At 45.6% G+C, this 11,212-nt stretch overlaps 1 non-coding gene and 1 pseudogene across 1 annotated transcript; both read right to left on the minus strand.

Moving 5' to 3' along the window:
- Positions 1-583: 583 nt before the first annotated feature.
- On the minus strand, positions 584-752 carry LOC126534992 (U2 spliceosomal RNA; annotated as a pseudogene).
- Positions 753-4,566: 3,814 nt separating this feature from the next.
- Positions 4,567-4,758, minus strand: LOC126534987 (U2 spliceosomal RNA). The gene has a single exon (XR_007600441.1). It is a non-coding gene; the product is annotated as a U2 spliceosomal RNA (small nuclear RNA).
- Between the last annotated feature and the right edge of the window lie 6,454 nt (positions 4,759-11,212).

Genomic DNA, 11,212 nt, shown 5'->3' on the forward strand with positions numbered 1-11,212 from the left:
AAAGGCCGAGAAGCTACATGTTCATCTTAGCCAAAAGGCCGAGAAGCTACATGTTCATCTTAGCCAAAAGGCCGAGAAGCTACACGTTCATCTTAGCCAAAAGGCCGAGAAGCTACATGTTCATCTTAGCCAAAAGGCCGAGAAGCTACATGTTCATCTTAGCCAAAAGGCCGAGAAGCTACACGTTCATCTTAGCCAAAAGGCCGAGAAGCTATACACGTTCATCTTAGCCAAAAGGCCGAGAAGCTACATGTTCATCTTAGCCAAAAGGCCGAGAAGCTACATGTTCATCTTAGCCAAAAGGCCGAGAAGCTACATGTTCATCTTAGCCAAAAGGCCGAGAAGCTATACATGTTCATCTTAGCCAAAAGGCCGAGAAAGCTACATGTTCATCTTAGCCAAAAGGCCGAGAAGCTACTACACGTTCACTTTCCCGAATTACTTGGTCGTCCAGCGGCTGAGCTTTTCAAAAATGACGGGGGGCAGTGACACCTCTTCTTCCCACCGATATGACAGCTCACGTCATGCGTAATATTGCTTCAGTCTGATTTTTGATTGCATAAGATTTTCCCACCCCCGTGGGGGTGAGTGGGCCGATCCCGGAGGCAGTGCAATACCGGGCCAACCCGTGGCGGAGGTAAAGCAAGCTTCAAGCACTCCGCCCCATTCCAAAAATAAGTTTAATATCTTGGGTCCAAATAGGACCCGTATCAGATATTAAGCTGATAAGAACAGATACTACACAAAGGGAAGTTTATTGAACAAAAGCACATGTAACAACAACAAAAGACTGATGTATCAAGTTTACGTCTTCACATGGTATGGCTTCTTTACATAATACAATTTTTTTGACGCAGTGTTAACGTGGATGGAGCTGTGTTTGCATATTCAATAGGTACAACATGAGTTTTGTTTTCTTTTTTTTTAGAATGGAACAATGTTTGTTTCCAGTTTGCCTTCTCTTTCAAAAATAAAACGGGTGTGCCATTTTCGCAGAAATCTTTCTTCTTTGGTTATGTTCATTTGAGCATTTAGCTCTTTCCACACGTGTATTCTTGCTTTTCTTACTGTTGGAAATGTCGCCCTTACAGGTCGTCGCGATGCTTCGGCGAGACTTCTTCGATTCCATAGGTACATGATTACAATAATTTTTATTAACCGTTGTATCCGTGTTTGTCTTGTGTATTTTTGGGATATGTCTACGTTTAAAAGTTTTTTAGCAAGTTTCCACGTAGCTTGCGCTGCGTGACATTTGAAGAGTGCATGTTCTAATGTTTCTATTTCATTGCAGTTGGGGCACTTATCATGTGGGACTATGCCCCAGGCTGCCAGTCTTTGTCGTGTTGGTAAGATGTTCCATCTCCTGCGCCACTCAAAATCTTTAACTTCTGTAGATGTTTTCATTTTCGCTATGTGTGCCCATTTTTCTTTCTTTGTTTGTTCGTTTTCTTCTGTTGTTAGTTCACGAATGGCGAATTCTTCGCTGAATGTTGTAACTGGTGTTTTCATGAGATCTAGTTGTGGCGCTTCTTGTATTATTGTTCTTTTGACTCCCGTGACTGCTCGATAAAATGGTAATGGTTGTTCTGCGGTCGGTCCGTGGTGTGTGTCTGGAAAGAAAGTTTGCTTTAGAGTACTTAACCAGTATATCATTAGATTTCTTCCAAGATATGTGTCGTTGTCCACTAATGTTTGTGTGGTTTTTGTGCTGATTACACGGGATATTACGGAAATGTTTGGTAAACTTAGTCCTCCTCTGTTTTCGGGTAGTTCAAGAATGTTTCTTTTGATCGGTGGGCTTTTTTTATTCCATAAAAAGCTTGACATCATTTTGGTTCATTTGGCTACTGTCTGTTTTGGCATTATGGCTACTTTGGCTGCGTAGAATGCGTATGCGCACGCCCTGGTCTCAATAATTTCTATGCGCCCCTTAAGCGACAGGTCATATCTTTCTGCTTCTGTGATTACTTGTTCGGATTTCTTTATAGCTTCTGTCCAGGTTTTGGGAGCTATTCCGTTTGAATTGAAAGTTATTCCGAGTACTTTATTCGTGTCTAAAAGCTGTATGTGTGCTGGCAATTTTTCTGTAGGGAAACCGAAAAGTAGGGCTTTAGTTTTTGTTGAATTCAATTGGGCGCCTGATATCTGTGAATATTCAAAGAAAATTCGGTCAAATGTGCATAAGCTGCTGGTGTCTCTGATAAATAGTGCTATGTCGTCTGTGTAAGCGGCTATTTTGACTGTCTCTTGTCCTATCATGGGAAAACCTCTAATTTTCTTGGAATTAGCTACTTTTCTTAAAAGGGGGTCTAAGGATAAAACGAATAAAGGGGCTGACAAGGCGCATCCTTGTCTCACGCCCTTTGTTATGGATATTGCCGGTGTGAGCTCTCCGTTTATGATGATCTTGCTTTTAACATCTGTGTATAGCGTCTTTATATAATCTATAAAATCTTTAGGCATGCCGAAAGCTTCTAGAATCTTAATGAGGTTGTCGTGTTCCACGCGGTCAAAAGCCTTAGATTGATCTATTGTAACATAGAAACCTTGAAGTTTGTTTTGCATATATTCAAAGACGTCTCTTGTTAACGTTAGGGTGGCGAATAGGGATCTGCCTGGGACTGAAGATGTTTGGTAGGGTGAAATTAATTCCGAAAGAATTTTCGTTAGTCGTTTCGAAAGTACTGTAGTATCTTATAGTCTGTGTTTAGTAATGTTATAGGTCTCCACGCTCCGGGATCTGTGGTGTCTGCGCCTTCCTTAGGTATAAGTGTTATATGTCCTGTATTAAATGATGCTGGTTTCTGTTTGTTGTTAATGAAATTGTTTAACATCTGTAAAAGAGTTTCGGCTATTTCTTCGAAAAAGGTATGGTAACAGCCTGTCATTAAACCATCGGGTCCAGGAGCTGTTGTGTGTTTCATTGATTTAATTACTGTTTTTAATTCTTGTTTGGTTATGGGTGCACAGAGTTCTCTGTTTATGTTTTGATTTTCTATTGTATCGCAAAAGGCTTTTGTTATATCTCTGTAGTTGCTGGGTTTGTGGTGTTCGGTTTGACAAATTCTCCTGAAATGTTCTGTTATTATTCCTTTGATTTCTTGTGCGTCTGTCGTGCTTCTGCCATCACTTCTTTTAATCTCAGTTATTCGGGTTTGTTTGGGAGGTCTTGATGAAGTATCATGAGCATATACTGTGTCTGTGTCTCCAGTTCCTGAGAGTTTTAGGCGTGTGGCTTTCTGCATCGCTTGCGATGCTTCTCGTATTGTTTGGTCGTATTTTGTCTTCATCACCTCTAAGTATTCTTGGGTTGTAAAAGTTAGTTCACCCCCTTTTTCAATTATTCTGATTCTTCTTAATATTTCTGTAAGAGTTTCTGTTATGCGATTGCATCGATTTCGTCCGGCAGTTTTTAGGATCTCTTTCCATTCTTCCTTTATTTCGTCCCAATTTTTAGTGTGGTGTTGACTTTGTTCCTGCAGCGTGCGTTGTATTTCTCTTTTAATTTCCTCTTGGCTTTGTGTGTCATATAAAAGGGCAGCGTTCATTCTCCATGTGTTCTGATTTCTTATTCTTCCTGGGCTGCCTTTAATTGTGGCCGATACCGGTTTGTGATCACTGATGTCTGAGAGTTCTGGTGGCAATGTATGTATTTGGCAGTTTTCTATAGCTGCTGTCTTAAGGTGTGGGCTATATAAATTCTATCTATTCCGCTGGCTGTGTGTCGCGATGTTCTTGTGTGTTCGAATCTATCTGTGTGTTTTAGAATCCATGTATCTGATAATCTGTGCTGTATTAATATTTCTCTCAACTCTTTTGCGTGGTAATTGGACGCCCCTTGCCCTGGTCCTCTTATGTCCCGTGTTGTGTCTAGAACGCAATTGAAGTCTCCAAGAATGATGTACTGCCTGTGTTCTAAAAGATGTTCTTAGTTTTTTAAAGAATTTGTTTGTGAGACTTCTCGTTACGGGTGCATATACATTAATAATTCTTACTCTTTTTCCATCCATAAAGATGTCCACCGCTGTTATTCTCCCCTCAGTGTCACAAGTGTAGTGTGCACTTTCTCTGTATTTAGTTGAAAGAAAAACTATGCCTGTACCTCGGGAACGAGCATCCGTTAATGAGAAGAAGGCGTATAGTCCGAATCTATTTTTGAATTCTATTACATCCCTTGGTGTTCTGAAATTTGTTTCTTGTATGCACAGGATGTCTATGTGGTTTTGCTTACAGAAATGAATTATCTCTCGAGAAGCTATACTACACGTTCATCTTAGCCAAAAGGCCGAGAAGCAAATACACGTTCATCTTAGCCAAAAGGCCGAGAAGCTATACACGTTCATCTTAGCCAAAAGGCCGAGAAGCTACATGTTCATCTTAGCCAAAAGGCCGAGAAGCTACTACACGTTCACTTTCCCGCATTACTTGGTCGTCCAGCGGCTGAGCTTTTCAAAAATGACGGGGGGCAGTGACAACTCTTCTTCCCACCGATATGACAGCTCACGTCATGCGCAATATTGCTTCAGTCTGATTTTAGATAGCATAAGATTTTCCCACCCCCATGGGGGTGAGTGGGCCGATCCCGGAGGCAGTGCAATACCGGGCCAACCCGTGGCGGAGGTGAAGCAAGCTTCAAGCACTCCGCCCCATTCCAAAAATAAGTTTAATATCTTGGGTCCAAATAGGACCCGTATCAGATATTAAGCTGATAAGAACAGATACTACACTTTGATCTTAGCCAAAAGGCCGAGAAGCGATAACAAGCACTGGACCGAGGTCTGAACACACCATTTCAAACCGAAAAGGAAACTCTAGTGTCCTCATCAACCCGTGAAAGTAAAACGCCTCTTTTGCAAAACACAATCTGAGATAGTCGCTTTGGGGAATGCTAGGATTCTTTTGCCGCAGTACTTCTAGTTTAAGTTATCGCAATGTTATTTATTTTATTAATAAATTGGAATAACAAGTGCCAGATTCAACAATATGCGCGTGCAGATACTCTCGACAGCGCGGCGCCGTAAGACAGAATAACGGTCGATAATGTCAGGTTCCATACAGAAAGGCAAAAAAGCAAGCACTTTTTTCTCCCAAGTTATAATTTTATCGACAAAAACCTAGACGTAACCAAGTCGACAAAACCGAAGAAAAACATTACTGGTAGCAACACTCGACGACGTCACATCCAACATGGCTTCACCCATGGCTTCCGCGTTCATGACTTGCCCCTGTGCGCGTCCGCCGCCAACGCGACAAGTTCGCATCGCCAGCTTTATCGGGAATATTTATCATATCTAGCAGAGCCAATTCCGAATGGGCGCACGCGTTATCACCAAGGTCTACGATTGCAAGCAAGAAAAAACTCTCTGGGAGGCAGGCGAGCGCCGTGAATCCGTGCGGCGTCTCGACACGCCCGCGCAACCATCCACTGCTTCTTGCTCTTCAAGGGTTGCAGCTACTTACGGCACTTCCAAGGCATCGCCACGCACTGCGATAGCGTCGTCGTTGATTGGAGTTTGTTTTGACGCAGTGCGTCTAGTTTAAAATGTTGCTGTTCAAAGGTTGCAGCTACTTCCGGCACTTCCAAGGCACCGCCATACGCTGCGATACCGTCGTCGGTGATTGGAATATGAAATCTCGAGGTAATAACGCTGCCCCGCTGAGACAAACCGCAATCATCTTTTTTTCTCGCAACATTTATTTCAGCGCGAATGTTTGCGGTAAGCTGCGATGAAGCGACGCTGTTTCGAGGCGAGCGCCGAAGCCGTGCATCATTTCAGTTGCGTTGCTCATCGACCAAGGCTCGTCTGTGTTTGTGTGCGTGTGTGTGTGCGTGTTTAGCTCTGCAGCTAACACGGAGGAACGTATTCTTTTCCAACCATAACGTTTACAAGGTTAGCGGAGACGTCGCTACGAGTCTGCATAGAGGTTTAGGTGAGCGTCGAAGCTGTGCAACGTCTCACGCCCGTAACTCGGACTTCTCGTTTAGTAAATGAGGAATTCTCACAGTGCAGCAGCCGCTGAAGCGGTACTAACGAAATCTCGCGAGACACAAAGTCAAAATTAAATTGTAATGAAGTATGCAGTCGCATAACTGTGACTTAAACCACATTTTATTTCGACCAGAAACGGTTGCATAACAGAAGCGACGTTGTACAGGTATTCCCTAGGCCACCGTCTCCGCCCACCGTGGCTAGAGTGTACTAGACAAGAGCAGTGGATCCAGTGCGGGCTCCCGCTGAGGCTTTTTTTTTTTTGTTGTTGAAAAGCTTGTAGCGCCACCGTCGCCTACCCCTGAATGAGCGGCGCCGCGCGCCGGCCGGATGATTGTCGTGTCGGAAACCCTACCGCAGCTGCATGGAGCTTTGACAGACGTTTTACTCTGCTGCATCTAGTCTTGATGCTCGGTGGCAGAAACAGCGATTATATGCGCCGCCCACTTGTAGTCAATAAAATGGAGAAAGACCGACGGAAACGATGCAAACGACGCAACAGCGAAGGTGCGTCGAGCAGACAGCTACTACGCCCGGAAGCTCGCCTCAGCAACTGGGCGTTGCCGAAACAGCCAGAGCTTTTAGATGAAGCGACGGCAGCGCCGTCGCGAATTCCGCGTTTACCCTCGGCGCTTGCCGGTGTCTGCTCGATCCACTCTCTCTTTCTAGTACCGCAACCTACTGGAACTCCAGACCTGTACAGTAACCAACTTCTATGTAGCCTGCGCCTACTTTTTTGTTGTTTCAACTGTTCACCGTTGGTGTCGCTTTTATGACCTGTTCGTCTGCTAGTATACGGTTGATGGGCGGCGTTGTAATTAGAACGGCGGCTGCTGTGACGAACAGCTAGCATAGTTGATTATTTTTGCGAATACAGTGACAGCGATGTCACAAGGCTTTGGTCGGTCACTTGGCTCCAACGTTGACTGCCCGAACTTGAAAAATGTCGGTGCGTGTAGTCCGCTGCTCTCTAAGATAGCGTTAAATAGCCGCTCCTATTGCCTTTTCATGCAGTTCCAAACCGTACATATCTTGCACATTAAGTAACATTGTTTCTAGAGTTCGTAAAGTGCACAACAGTTTCACCGCATACATTGTAAAGTTCGCTTTCCGCTTTTTTTACAAATTGGGAAGCACCGTAACGTTCGACGACAAAACGACAACCACTCATTTTAACTCTTCAGTGTCGCCCGCCAGTGTGTCGTGAGTTCAAAAATAGAATTAACACATACAACTTCGAATTCAGTGCGTACATATCTTACGCACCACCGTTATGCTGCCGCCGTACCACGGAGGAAAGCTTTCCGTGGAATTTAGAAAGAGTTCCGTGACACAACATCTGCAGTGTAGCACGTTTTAATGCACTAGGACCCCTTTTGCAAGCTTTCAACTCGCCTAGACACCAAGCAATATAAAAAAACCTATGCTCACCTTTCCTTAAAACATACGCGAGTAATTATTTGCACGCGTACATTTGGCGCAGCAATTACTTGCGACAACCTTTATCCCACCTTTCTTTACCTGCACACAGCAGTAAATTCTAATGTCAGCTCTGACATTAGACTATCTGTAATCGACTCAAGAAAGCTAGCTTATCCTATGAATCCTTTAAAACAACTTTTTGCAAACTCTTACGGAGGTTAGGTAAGGGAATCTTCCGCCGTCTAGCATTGCGGCTGCCACCTGCGCTCGCTTTTTACCATTCTTGCACCGCTGCTCCTCCTCTAACGTCACTTTTGCGTATTCAAACGCAAAAGATTTGCAAATCTTGCTTTCCTTTTAGATTCCTGAATTCCTTCACTCACCACTAATACAAGCTCTTTGTGCCTGCCGAAATGGCAGCACGGGCATTGAAACAAATCGCAGAAGCAGACGACAGCGAACAGGTTATAACTAGCGCCACTCCTCCCGTACGTGCCATCCCTGGCGGCAAAACAGTTGAACTAGACCAGGCGTGCCAGGCGAGGGACATCTGTGAAGGTCTGCAGTTTAGTAGGTCGTGTCTAGTACGCTGTAGTCGTGGCGGCTACCACTCGGTGGCACTACAAGCACGCTAGCGTCCGTCGCGGCCGCGCTGAAGCGACAGAATGTGCGCGGCTTGGGCTGGTTCAGCGGCTCTAAATTGCGCACTGCGCGGCCTTTCCGCACGATATAGCAAAATCATTGCACCTCGAAAAGCCGTTACCGCCGAGTACTCAAGGTTCGTGTTCACGTTTGTTCTGTAATTTCAAGGAAGGAGCCGACAGGCGTCGACGAAACAGCGTATAAGTGTGATACACTTTTCTTGCATTCACTTATCTTGAACAACTGATTCGCAAAAGGGAACGACAATGGAACCTCCTGTTTAAATCCTTTTTCGTGTTTCACTGTAGATTAATGCTCAAAACATGGAAGGAAGCGTTCACATATGACACATTTTTCCCCCTTTAGTTCAGACAGATAAAAAAAAAACTGTCACAGCGCTGTTCCGCCTTTTCAGGTGTATTTATGGAAGAGGCGGACGTTACTTACGCGAGGGATCACAATGCCGATGTAGCTAATTAAGAAGAATCACTAATTAGCTTTCTCATTTTTAACTTCAGGGCATATATGCTATAATTTCAGAACTGAAGCTGAGCAAGTCTAGTAGCACTTTTGAAATAAGCGGCCCTAAAGCGCGCTACGAAATATGTAGGCGTTCCAGCTAACTGTTTCCCAAAACCATTGTTGGATACGGACTCTTTTCCTGGCATCACTCAAGTTCCCCGACCACATCCAATCACCGTCGCATTCCAATTATGGTGCGCCGGGGCACGTCTACAACGTTACCAGACCCGTCCGACCGATTGGCGACTCCCACCTCATGCTCCACACGTCGAGCTATTGTCTACGCCCCCCTGCTTGACTCTTCCAGAAAGTGCAACGTGAGGCTGGCACGGTTCCAGGTAGTTGATATTGGTCCCGAGCAAAGCTGTTTGGCGGCTCTGGAAGGTCGTTCGAGAACAACCTCCTGCAGAACACCTCCAGCTGAGCGCTTCCAGGCGAGGAGGCGACGCCTGAGGCAAGTCCACCCTCGGACAATGGAGCCCTTGGAGCGTCCCCATTGGCCGAATGTGACGGCACTTGCACGGGCGCCTACCATTGGAGGAAAATGACGACACCTGAGCTGGCTCGACGATTGGCCGAAAATGACGTGACCCCGAGACACCGAAGGGGTTAAAAGCGAGAGAAATGGAGGATAGTTCTTTTCGTTCTAGCCACGGGCCGCAGCGTCCGATTTGCTGCCGGCCGTTGATGACTTTATGACTGTTCATTACTTTGTGTTATTACTGTAAATAATGTAAATAAACATTCAGTTCTCAAAATCCTCCTCAACTTGGGCCAACTCCCGCACTCAACGGCGAGATCTAATACCACACGTCGTACAGTTCAGTGATCTTAACTGTAACGCTAATGAATGTTTAGCATATTTCGGAGGCGGGTATTTCGATAGAAGATGGCCCTTGTCTTAAGATTTCTGCTACACAAGCATGAATTCACTATTGCACGGCTTGGATTTTGCAATTGGAACAAGTTTACTTAAGTGAATAAACAAAAAAAAAACGTAGTTGGTGGATCTTTGTGATTAGCAACCTGGACACTTCGATTTGTCGCGCAAGAAATATCCGCTTTTTCAGGTAATCTACGTAAAAAGGCCAAGTTGGGCTATATGTGCTTCAGGTAACTGAAAATGTTTTTTCAAAGTACACAAGGAAAAAAGAACGTAAGCACGAACGCTCCTATAAGTAATGATAAAAGCGATACAGAAGAAGCAAGCATTGCACAAATCACGATGCAAATTGATTATCTTGGGTACCGTCGGCGCTTACGCGTCTATTAAGATGCAAATGTTATCTCCCGGCTGACACCAACGTCAACCTAGCCTCATCTATAAGGCAATGGAGCTTTATCCCTTCACTAATGACACCAGCGTCACTAAAGAATCGTCGCTTACTCCTAGTTGCGGCGTCTGCAAACGCTTAATCGTGACGCCTGAACCGATTTTTCGCTTCTTCGAATCTTGTAGTAGTAACTTTGTTGCAGCGGTTGCGTTCTTTTGTCTTCCTAGCTGGGTTCGATGTACGACGGAGCACTAGGGAGTATTGTTGACCGCGGAATATTGTAGTGTCGTTTAATTGTTAATTGAGGCCCATCGCGACGGTTCGAAGTGTTACGCTGCGCTGGAATCGTCCAATCCTTGTCGCCGCGTTTGACGGGCCGCTCCCAGTGCTGCAGCACTATATATGGAAATGAGGATAATTTCTCCCTGCATGACCTGTATAGGCGGTTTTAGACCAACGTGCAAATCACGTGTCACCTCGGTTCTCTCGTTTTCACGAGGACATGATATGCGATAGCATCAACGCCTGCTGGTCCATGCACGCATACTCAAAACACGTGCAGCGCATACCCGTCGCAGCCCCGCACACTCGACATACTGTCACTGATGGTGTCTGGGAAGACAGCGCGCTCGACATCACGGGGACGTAGAGAGTAGACCACCACCGACTAGCAGTGGAATATTTATTTCCTTAAAGGAACGGTACGCGAACGAAGAGAGAAAGCAAACGTGCAAAAGCCAAGAAAAAAGAAAGCGCGCAAAAAGCGAGAAACTTTCACAATTTGCGGTCTTGTCCGTTACGACTTTGCACATACGGCTGTTGGCGCCTGTGACGGAGACATTCTCGATCGATATACACGTACAGGGACAATTGAAACTACGGCCTCCTCTAAGGTTAATGAAATTCGTAAGGGGACAGGGGAAGCGTATATGCCCAGAGGTGGACGGGAGACGAAAATAATGAGACACATGATGACGGCCCCTGTGGGCTCAGTGAAAGCGAACGTCCTGGGAGCGGAAATGTGGGCTAAGAGTGAAAGACCTTGCTTCTGTGTAGAGTGCCGGAATTCCAAAGACCTACAGGGCATTATCGAACGTTGGTGCGAAGCGAAACCGCCCGCTCGCTAGCAGACGGTATACGGTTGGCGCCGCCCGGACAGCTGACGTAAAGCCCCTTAACGCTCCGATAGCGCGCAGTGCCCTATCCCCCACCCCCGTGCGCAGACATGCACCGAGAGGACGCCGCTTTGCAGGAGCGGCGCGCGGAGACGGCAGACTAGACGTACAACCACGACCCGACGGTAGTGCTGGCTTCTCGCAGGCTATGATAATTACTATAACGCGACTTCCGAACAGGCCTCTT

Source organism: Dermacentor andersoni, chromosome 7, assembly GCF_023375885.2.
Source record: "Dermacentor andersoni chromosome 7, qqDerAnde1_hic_scaffold, whole genome shotgun sequence".
Taxonomy (NCBI): Eukaryota; Metazoa; Arthropoda; class Arachnida; order Ixodida; family Ixodidae; genus Dermacentor; species Dermacentor andersoni.